This window comes from Notothenia coriiceps, unplaced genomic scaffold, assembly GCF_000735185.1.
Source record: "Notothenia coriiceps isolate Sejong01 unplaced genomic scaffold, NC01 NC01_scaffold00036822, whole genome shotgun sequence".
NCBI classification, from domain to species: domain Eukaryota; kingdom Metazoa; phylum Chordata; class Actinopteri; order Perciformes; family Nototheniidae; genus Notothenia; species Notothenia coriiceps.
The window spans coordinates 146,685-158,172 of NW_011369523.1; positions in this window are offsets into that span (position 1 = coordinate 146,685).

The following is an 11,488-nucleotide window of genomic DNA, read 5'->3' on the forward strand; positions in this document are numbered from 1 at the left end:
CCGTTGGAGGTCCCGCAGACTACTCTTCTGCCGGGGGTCCTGCCAACTCCATGTCTTGTCATGTTGGAGGTCCCGCAGACTACTCTTCTGCCGGGGGTCCTGCCAACCCTATGTCCCGTGCCGTTGGAGGTTCCGCCGACTGCTCTCCTGCTGGGGGTCCTGCCGGCCCTGTGTCCTCTTCCGTGGGGGATCTTGCCGACACCGGCTCCTGCCCGGCCTCCGGAGCTGTCCGGTCTTCGCCCTCGAGACCGGTCCCCTGAGTTCACCCGCTGTGGTCTTCACCCCTCCTCGAACTCTGCCTTGCCCCCGGGCCGTCCGCCCGAGTTCCCCTTTTTGAACTCTGCCTTGCCCCCGGGCCGTCTGCCCGAGACCCCCTTTTTTTAACTCTGCCTTGCCCCCGGGCCGTCCGCCCGAGAACCCAGCCATGGTCTCTGCCTTGCCCCCGGGCCGTCCGCCCGAGACCCGTCCTCCGGAACCCCTCCACCCACCCTGCTGGACTTTGTTGTTTGGGACGTCTGGGATCCGTCCCTTGAGGGGGGGGTTCTGTCACACTCCTAGGCTCATGTCACGTTGGTAGTTTTGTATGTTTAGGTTATGTCACGTTCTATGTCTAGGTTTAGGTGTTTTGCTGTTTTCCCTGTCATGTTTTCCTCCTGTTTATTGTCTGGTCCTTTTCCCTGTGTTTTTTCTCCTGTCGTTAGTTTCCCTGGTGTGTCTAATTGTCTGATTATGTACACCTGTGGCCCCTGTGTTTCCTCCTCCCTCCTCACCTGTGTCTTGTTGTGTGATTAGTCTTTTGTGTATTTAAGTTCTGGGTTTTCTGTCTTTGTCGGTTCGTCTTTTGCCTTGACTAGTTGTGCGGTGAGTGTTCTGTTTTGTCTTTGCTTATATCATAGCCTTGAAATGAAGGAGTTTTTTCAGTTTATATCTGCATTTGGGTCCTGCTTCCTTCACAATCCGTAACACATTCATTCCAATGGCTGGCGTCTATGTCACATGATATTCAAATTTCTCCCTGCAGAATAAAAAAACATGGCCGAACTTATTTTTATTCTCGGTGGAAAATGCCTATTTTATAGTTAGTTTGGCCATTAAAATGCGTTTTGATGTAATTTGATGCTTCTTCTAGGAAGGACAAAGAGGCTATTCTCGAGAGAGCACGAATGGAGGTGGCCGAAATGCCTTGGTTGAGAAGTTCGTTGCCGGATTGGTTACAGCTTTTCACAAGTTGTCCTGAGGACTGGTCCGACGCTTCTAACCCTTTCCTCGGATCCGACTACGGTCCTGTTGGAGGTCCACGGAGTCTCCAAAGAGCCTCTAGGAGACGCAGGGCCAGGATTCCAGACCGTGCTCCAACAGCCATGATCCCGGTGTGGGATTCCCAACCTGGCACCATATACCTCGGTGGGATCCGTCTGAAGACAACCCATGCTTCTGCCCCAGTTCCTGCTCCTGTCCAGGAGTCGTATGCTGGAACTCGTCTGGCTTATGGAGGTCCACGGAGCCTTCAGGCGGCTGCTAAGAGAAGGAGTCGCAAAGCCAAGCTAGCAGCCCGAGCCCCAAGAGCCATGGCTCCTGCTCCAGTACAGGCCCCAGCAGCCATGCCTCCATACTCCATTACCTCGGCCCACGCAGCTTTGCTTCCATACTCCATTACCTGGCTTACACAGCCGGGGTCCAGGCTTCCGCTCCGTGCCCAGCAGCCATGGTTCTTCTACAATTTGAATTTTTCTGAATTGCAAAGTGTGTATGTCTAGTTCATTAAATGTAATTGTGCATGTTTTTTAACAATACTTTATGTATTTGCTGATAACGCAGTTTATGTATATGTTTATAAATATGCATAATATAATAATGGAATTTTACTGACTCACTTGCCAACTCCAAAATGATTGATAATTAGATGTTAAACCACATTCTCAGCTTTTTTTAAACACCTGTTTCCTCAGCAAAGGTTTGTTTTTTTAGCTTTTCTAAACTGTGCAGATTTCGTTGACCCCGGTGAAAGAGCAGCCCAGATTAATTTGAAGATAAAAAATCCATGAGAAGCATCTCACACGGAGCCTCCACACGCACTCGTGGGTGAACCAGAGGTTTCACATGGTTTGGCTACCGCAATACACACTGGTATCAATCCTCTATAACTGAGACACGGAGTAAACAAAGAAAACAATCAAGTGTTTGTAGGAGATGAGAGTGGAGACTAACAACCTCAAAGCCACTGGGGGTTTCGTGGGTGTTGTGAAATATTTGGAAAATCTCCTTAATCAGCGGGGGTGACTCACTCGGGGAGGGGAAGACTTAAAATGCTAAAGAGGGATGGAGGGGAGGACAAACGGTGGGTCTGTGTACAACACAGAGTGCGCTTTGTAGGGCCCGAGGACTCCGTAGCATCATGTGAAGTTGGACACAGAACATGTTGAATAAAATATCCCACCCTCTCCATCAACAAAAAACATTTGCATGTCTCCTACATTCTCAAGTCTTTCAATGTCAGGGAAATAATCACTAAACCTTTGACCCTGATAAGTAAAGTAATGACGTAAGGCGTTGTCATACAATTTGACTGCCTTAGAAGATTCCGTCATGAAGATACTGGATTATTGTACGCAGTCTTTTTCATGTGGCTTTACACAATGAAAATGGGCACATACAAATAAAAGGGGTGAATACAGCATGGGCAACGCTTAGAAAAAGTCAGATAAGACATTACGTCGTAGCTTTACAATACTCTTAACCTTGAGCTACAGCAGTCTTTTATGTCAAAGTGGAAATTACTAGAAATTGATGGTAATACAGGATTAGTAAAGCCAGAATAAGTAGTTTTTCACTGTTCAAATACTTCTCAGAATAGCATAAGACACACATGATTATAAAGATGCCATATTGCTGTACCTGACTAGCTGTGCCCGCCTGCTGGCTGCTTCAAGCTCCATCACTTGGCACTTTTTCCTCACAGCATCTCCTCAGGCTCGGCTGCCCTCTTCCTGTCTACCAAAAGCTCCTGTTGACCAAAACACAGCCAAAACACTCTGCTGCTAATCTCCGCTTCTCTCCTCACAAAGTGTGAACCTTCCTGTGTGTTTCTCACTCTCCGGTCTGACTTGTGGCTGCTGAACTGTTTGTCCGGTGATCTACCTACGCTGGCTGTTAACACTCTTCTGTCCTCTAACAGTGCACTCTCTGTGAGACCCCTTCTCCCCCCCCTTCTCCCTATTCAGTGTCCCTCCCTCTCACCCTGCCTTTGATAGCCTCTCTGTCTTTTGCTGAGTGTGGGTTTGTCACTCAGGAATTTGCAAAAAAAAACAGCTGTTCTCCCATTCTTTCTTCTCTATCCCTTTGCATAAGTTGAATTTCATTTATCAGCTGTTTGGATCCAGCTTCATGATGATGAAAGATTCGGATGCCAGTGTTAAATCAGCAGTCTTGATTAAGGCCTAACCATTCAGAGACCTAATGCTACTGGTTTTGTTTGACTTGCAAACATTAAACTTACATTATACAGCAATGTAAAAACAGAGCAAGAATTAAAATATCTTAGTTGAACTGATCGACTGTAAAATGTCACTTAGCTGCACCAGGTTATTATTGTTACAGGATATTGTTACAGGAATCCTTTTGAATATTATTTTGTTACAATCTCATTCCATCATTGGATTTTCTGTTTCACCGGGTAGGAATTCACTGTTTCTACACCCACCGCCACCACCTTCTTCCCCACGATGAGCCGAGAGAAAGAGACATTCAATAATTAAAAAGTAAAGCACACATTAGTACAAAAATAAAAATACACAACATGGCTAAAAATGAGTAGCACCCATTTCACTAAACTAAGTGACATAGATGGCATTGTGACCTTAAAAGAATATACGTTAGGACATTTATGAAAATAAGTATTTTCTACATTAAAGTGATTATATCGCTGTGCAATTGTTCAATTAACCTACTAAGCACATTATAATGATATAGAGTATAATGTAATCTTAAATAAATATTGTGCAAACTCTTTTTTTGTGTTGTGATTTTCACTTGACACCATTATTGTTATACTGTATGATTTGTAACTGTGTGTTTTTATTAATAATATTAACAAGACAAAGTAACCTTAAGGTTGATGTCATTGTAAAACAGAGGGTTTCAAAAGGAAATGCGGTTGTAATCACTTTATGCCTTGAGAAAAAAAGTATAATGTATAATAGGTTTACATGTAATTTGACATGTTGATATGAATGATAGGCAATGCTCAAGTTTACCACCCTGCAGACATTCTAAACTAAGTTAAAGAATCTTTGACACATTTTGATCTGTGTAAAATACCCATATATAAAATCTTAATGTGAAGAAAGTAATGGAGTATTTTATTATAAAACATATTCACTATGTCCTCAAATAAGTCAGTCTGGACTGGGTTCAGGTTTCCTGATTATGTAAAAGCTTTTTCCCATGTAGTACAGTAGGCCCCTTTTCAAGTTTTCTGCTGCACTGAGTCAGCGTCTCGTAGAGTTTCTTTGATGCTTCACTAATCCAACTGCACGGAAACAAGTGTACGATGCTTTAAGATGAGAAGAGGGCGAGCATTTCCAGTCATGAATGATATCAAAAACCCAGACAGGGAGGAAAGCTCTCAAAGGAAAAAAGAAAAGGGGTGCTCAGTCAGCAGCGGGGCACTACAGATGCCTCAGGAGAGCTGGCATTAAAGCTGTACAAGAGGAAGGTATGAAAGGCATGTTGAGACTCATGATAAGAACAAAAAGATAGGACACAAGTCATGTCTAAATCAGGAAGCTAAAGGCCTGTCTGGTATGCTATTGTTCAACCACAACACTCACTTAGTTTATTCAGTTTAGTCAGTTTATTGAACATGTCAGAAACAAAAACATACAACAATAATATATACATATATTTTTCTCACTCAAATTAATAATTATAACAAAGTACAACAAAAAAAATAATAACAAAAAAAAACAATAATAATTCTCAAATAGTCTCTGTCATGTTCAACAGGGGCAAGAAGAAGCTTAAAAAAACTTTTCTGGTCCTACCCCCTCTAGCATATATTTTTCTTATAAATAAAATATTAGGTCATCGTCATCAGCGACATGTTTGTCTTGTTAAACATGCACTTACTACAGCACTAATGCACATTACTATTGCTCAACACTGAAATAGCAATCATGCCAATTTATAATAAGTATCTCACATGTTTAGGCCATTTGGTTTTAACAGGAAGGTCGTGACCTCAGATGCCAGGATTTCCAATTCAGGGGGGGGATTCAGTCTGCCTCCAGATATTTACGAGCCATCCCATTTAGCATACTACTGTAGGCATCAGCCCTGCTGACTGACAGCTGCGTGGCTACATGTCCCCTCCTGTTACACACTGAACATCCTGTGGGGCGCTCTCATTCAAAGCAGGGACCGTGGTTTCAAGGCTCATGGGAAATGTGGTTTTTGAAAAAAGACAGTTAGCTTAGAGTCCACATAATGAAGTGTTCAATAATAAAGAAAATGGTAAAGGTTTCTGAAATAAATGCTCAAATGAATAAATAAATAACTCTTTAAAACGTAAATATTAATGGCAATGCTATTTGGTAACTTTTCAGTCCCTGATTTTGTGAAGGATCTATGGAAGATAACACAATGATGCAATATATAAGTACATCTTAATATTTATTTTTAACACAGTTTGTGTCTACACCCTGAAGTAAAATGACATTAATAATTTAGTTGTTATTGTGTTCTTAATGAGAGGAAAAGTTTATAATGTACAGTTGGTAAAATAGCAGTCTATCATATCAGGTTTTGACTTTTGTTGTGTACAAAACAAAACAAACCAGCAGATGGAGCTGTTTGATAATTTTCCACCTCACTTCTACAGACAGATTTAAAAAAAGATATTCAAGCAATTAGCAACTGGTTTGGATATATATATACAATTTAAATATAAAATATTGAAACTTTTGAATAAATATTTGATTATCATATAAAACGTGTCCTACAGTATGGTCGGTAATATATCATATGTTCTGGGTGAAATCGTTTAAATCAGTTACTTACTTTTAAATATGTTGTGTAGTTCAATCTAGAATAACCCATAATATAATACAAAGTCAACTCACTATTGGGTTGGTGTTTTATACAAAGTAAATTAAAATGCAAGTACAATTATTTCCTTCAAATTTTGTACAGAAATATTCAGAAACATTAAACCACTGACACTATTCAGTAGACGGTTTGAACGCAGGCCAGCAGCAACATGACAGTAAATCTGCTGGGACCAATAGTGTCAGAGTGTTGGACCAGTTGGGACTGGGAGTCATACCATGGGAGCACATTTAGTGAAAGTCATTTGGAAACAGCTGCTAAACGCAACTCATCAAGCTGTTGTATTAGTATAATTAAAGTGTAATGAAGTATGGAAGAAGTGAGGAGACTGACATGCTGTAAGATTACAAATATTATAGTTTTTTTAATGCTATTAATGAATTACGGATTTTACACAATTTTCCTCAGGTAAATGTGGAAGCTTCACAAATACCAGAAACTACTTTCTATTGTTGTAAAACATCTAGGTTAAGTTGTAAGTATAACTTTATGTAGGTTAAAGGTCCCCTTTTATACTATTTTTCAACAATATATTAAAGGTCTCAGATATATACAAAACAAGTCTCTTAAGTGTTTGGTTTGAAATACTAAACAGATCATGCATTGTAGCATGCCGTAAACCTCTGTTTCAGTCCTGTTTCAAAAGTGCTGATTCTGTATCTGTGAATGCTAATGAGCTGCTGCTGGCCACGCCCCTCTGAGAAGTGTTTGGTTTAAAAAACACAATGGTGCTCCAGGAGGAGATTCAGGTTGATAAGGTGGCGTGGGGGGGTGTGTGGTGTTACCTTGCGCTTGGTTATTGCGCTAGATGGTTTACCACTGTAAAATATTACCATGATTCTCACAATATGTTAGCCTGTAATATTTTACATATAAAAATTACTGTTTTACCACTTTACAGCTCATTTACCTGTAATTGGTTCACAATATAATGCCTGTAATTTTGAATTCACAGTGAAATCAATACAGGCACAGCTAAACTTAATTTACTGTGAAATCGTACAGGATAAATGATTACCAGGATTTTCACAACATGTTACTGGTATTCATTTCCCACAGTAAAATGCTGTATTCAGGACCATCCTCTGTGTGATAACACAACAAAATTAAGGCGATTCCTTTCTTGCTTTTATCGCTCTTGCCTTGCTTTAAATACTAAATTTATTTCTTTTTGCGTGGCCAGGGGTTTAATTAAATTGAAAGGGGCACCGCGCTGCATGTGCAATGCCATAAACGATGCAACATATACATCTATGTAAAATGAACTGTGTGGTCTTTTGGCTTATGTTTTCAGGCTGCCTTCCTGTGCATTAATCCTGAGACGGTGGCTCGAAAGCCCCAAAAGAGGCCATGGCAATTTAAAACCCCATGTCTGCACATTTCTTTCAGAAAATTGGTTGACTTCGAGCTGGATGTCTTTGTAGACATGTGCTTACGCTGCTCCCCTTCCTTTTTTCTGCACCCTGGTCTGGCCCTTGGGCTCCGCCTCTGCCCAGGTGTTCCAAATTTCCACTCGGCCGTGTACTTATATAAAAGACTGAGAAGCCTGGAGGAAGAAGGATGGTCTCGCCTATCCTAATGCCCGGAGCACACTCTCCTTAGAATACCTCTTTGCCATGTTGAAGCTGTAGGCCATATTTTTGCCGATGTGTTTATGTTTATTCTGGAGGACCTGTAGTCAGTTTTCCAGCTTTTTCGTCCCCGCTTTATATTTGATTTCTGATAGGGGAGCTTCCGGGTTTACGTATTTGATTCCCTCCTTCTGTGGTTCCTTTGGCCACTCCTCCAGACCTCTTTTGTTTCCCGTTCTCGCTTGTGTGAGCAAACGGCCTGATTATCAATAAATGCTCGGTTACCAAGTAGGCTTACCGGTTATTGCCGTGCTATTCTTTCAATGTTTGCGGGTCTCAACACAGGCCCCTACCGCGGAGTAGAGGTTGGGGCCGTAACAACAATCAATGTCCAAAGACACTGTGAAATGCTACTTTGCACTTCAATGGAGTAATAAAAAGTTAAAATGGGCAATTTCTTTGTTTTTCCTTGTTTGATTGAAGCTGATTGAATGGTGGTGGTGAAATCCCAGTTAACTAGTCAAATTTACATATATATATCGTATTATTTCATTGTTTATATGTACAGTAAATTACTGGCCTACTGTTGTGGCATTACTTCTACAGTTATAGTTTGTGAAAATACAGTGTACTTACTGCTATAATACCACCAGCCCCTGTACTTGCTATATCACAGCTAATTCCATGGCATGGCAAACTGTACAAGTTCACATATATAGTTTGTACTTTTATTCTAATTTACTGTAAAATATCTACAGTAATGTACTTGGAAATATTTACATGTTAATTACTGTGAAATCAACTAGTAGCCAGTAATTTTACTGTAATTTACAGCAAAACATTTTACAGTGTGGCACAACCAAAAAAACTTTGTGACATCCCAAAGGACCAAATCGGGATTTTCAGACAGGTTTTTATATTCATGGGATCAGGACAAAAAGAGGAGAAATTTATTTTTTTCTTACATATTTAATGTAAAAAAAGACATGAAGAAGTATATTCTTCATAATAGGTGACGGGACAATGAAATATATTGGACAAGAGTAGGGTCAGCCAATAAAAGCACTAATCACAATGAGAGAATAAGTCATATTAATATAATAAAAACTGAAATTACAAAAAATATAATATAATGAGTTGGCATATAATAATATAAATAACTATGTACACCCATACCACAAAAATGAAAGTATTGCAACATATGTATAAGAGATTAATAGATATATAAACAATGTAGACCAGTGAAAGATTTTCTTCCCTGTGGTGTTTTGCTGCGGATTTCACATAGGATAAGCAGTTCCAGGTTCCAAAGCAGCAGTCATATTTGAAGTGCATTCTTAAAGTACAGACACAAACTTTGTTTTGCTGCAAACCATAAAACATTTAAATATTCATCCAAAAGTTTTATGTATTGTCTTATGTTTTTGTCAGCATTAAATGTGGGGACAACTCCTCCCCTCCAACCTGTAGGCTATGGTCATGCTATATGTTCCTTATTACCAGTTGTAATGTCACAAGCTTAGAGTTACAACCTCACCTTCCACATTGCCTTCATAGGTTGTGCTGCTCCTCTGGGTGTGATTATTCTTAGATCATGGGATCGGTTGGTTTTTCTTTCGGTCGGACGATGGATGCATTGTATCCGACTTTTCCGTTTTTAAGTCTCATGCTTTACCGGGCCCGTTAAAATCTTATACTCAGGAAGCCACTGTGTAAATCAGACTTGGATTCAAGGTACGCGTCCGCATTTATAATATGTACACAGTTATGTAACACTATCTTTGTTTATTTTACCAGGTTTTGTCAGCAGAGCCGCCCCTCCTACACGCCAGAACACGCCAGAGTGCGTAGGCCTCTCTTGCGGAGGGCCCCCATCCTTATGCGCAAAATTGGCGCAATTCATCTTATGCGGCAAATGGCGGGCGCAATTATGCGCGCCTACCAGTTTCTTCGGCTGCGAGGCTCCGGCGCGTACAGTTCACGGTAGGGGCATGCTCCACCAACACCCCACCCCCCCTGTGTATTTACTATTTATGAGATGTGAAAAAACCTTAATCTACTGTGTAAACAAAATGTATTAACTGTCCATATGTATTATTAGATGAATTCCCTACATACCTCCCTATACCATGGTTACAGTTTACTTTATTCCAAAAACAAACTAACACAAGCTTGTATTTCTTTAATGAAAATTTCTAGTTTTTATTGGTATCCCAGAGAAATGTGTTATGAACCTTTTTACCTTTAAATGGAAAACAAATAGTTGTAATTAAATCTTATTTTTAAAACATCGGTGGTCAAATATTTGGACGTAAGTGCGTTTAGTATGTCATTTGCTGGTTTCAGAACCCCACTGCTTAGTCAGCCATTGTCAGATTGTGTGTCGGGGCTATAGCCACTTCACCCCAAATTGAAATAGGGCGCCTCCCCATGGGGCACTATTTGCCACAGTTTGAGTAATTGTTGTTTGCTTTGCGGATCAATAAGGCGTCTATACAATGTTAACATGTAAGTAATGTAATGTGATTTTGAATCTTAAGTTAAGATTCTCCTATTCTAATCTATTTATCAATTACAGTTCACATTGTTTGAGATGTCACAGGCTTTTACTCCTCTCACACTAAGGATATATTCGCGCCATCAATGTGGGCGGCGTCCCCATGGGAGCTATTTGGGGGGTGAGTGTACTCTTTCGCCCCCAGTGAGCTCCACAAACCCGCCGAATCCCATCGCTGGACTTGGCAGTGGGGTTGACCTACCCAAATGGGATTTGTGACGTGGTTAAATACTAAAACCCACTTTAGTCAAATATTTGGACCACGGTGTTTTTAAATAAAGGGGATTTAATTACCCATAGACTAATCTCTGTTTATGTCCTTATTAAAAGTAAATATAAGGCCGATTCATAACAATTTAAATGATAACCAATAAACCTAGGAATTTTCATTAAAGAAATACTCTAAACGCTCATGTGTAGTTGGTTGATTAGAATCAAATTATGTACCAGAACACTGTATCCACTGTTATTATGGTTAAGCTACTCGTCTACCAGCGCGATTCATCTTAATAATACCCATTCGGGACAGTTTAATACATTTGTTTACACAGTAGATTAAGGTTTTCACATCTTCATAAATAGTAAATACACAGGGGGTGTGGGGTGTTGGGTGGGGATGCTCGTGAAACTGTTTAGCGGCCGGAGCCTCGCATGCGAGGGAAAACCTGAGCGCGCATATTGCGCCGCATTTGCCGGCATAAGGGGATGAATTGCGGCCCCCATTTGCGCATAAAGATGGGGCCCCTCCGCAAGATGAGCCCTTACGCGACTCTGCGTGTTCTGCCGTGTAGTAGGCGGGCGCTGTCTTGCTGGACCAAAACTGTTAAAATAACACACTCATATTGATATGTTGATGCCTCTTACCTCCCCTGGTTTAGCCTGTTCCACTATATAAATGCGGACGACGCTACCTGTGACTTAAAAGGCGTCTTATTTGCACTCAACGATTGATCATTCTATACTTAGCACTCATTACCTCCTCGCGCTCTCGCAGCTCTACCGATTGGTATTTCTTTACGGACCTCGCATGGTAAAGTGCTAATGAGGATATCTAAACGCCGGAAAGGTCTCGCAGTTACAAGGTAATCGTACGGCGTCTACTGGACCACAAGAAAACGCCCCAACCGGATCCCCCCATGAGAATCTCAAGAAACTCAATGCACACCCAGAGAGACCAGGCATCCACTACTCGAACGGCCAGGTGAGTGAGTGCTACATTCTAGCTGCGCAAAAGTCACGCAAATTGAGTTAAAGA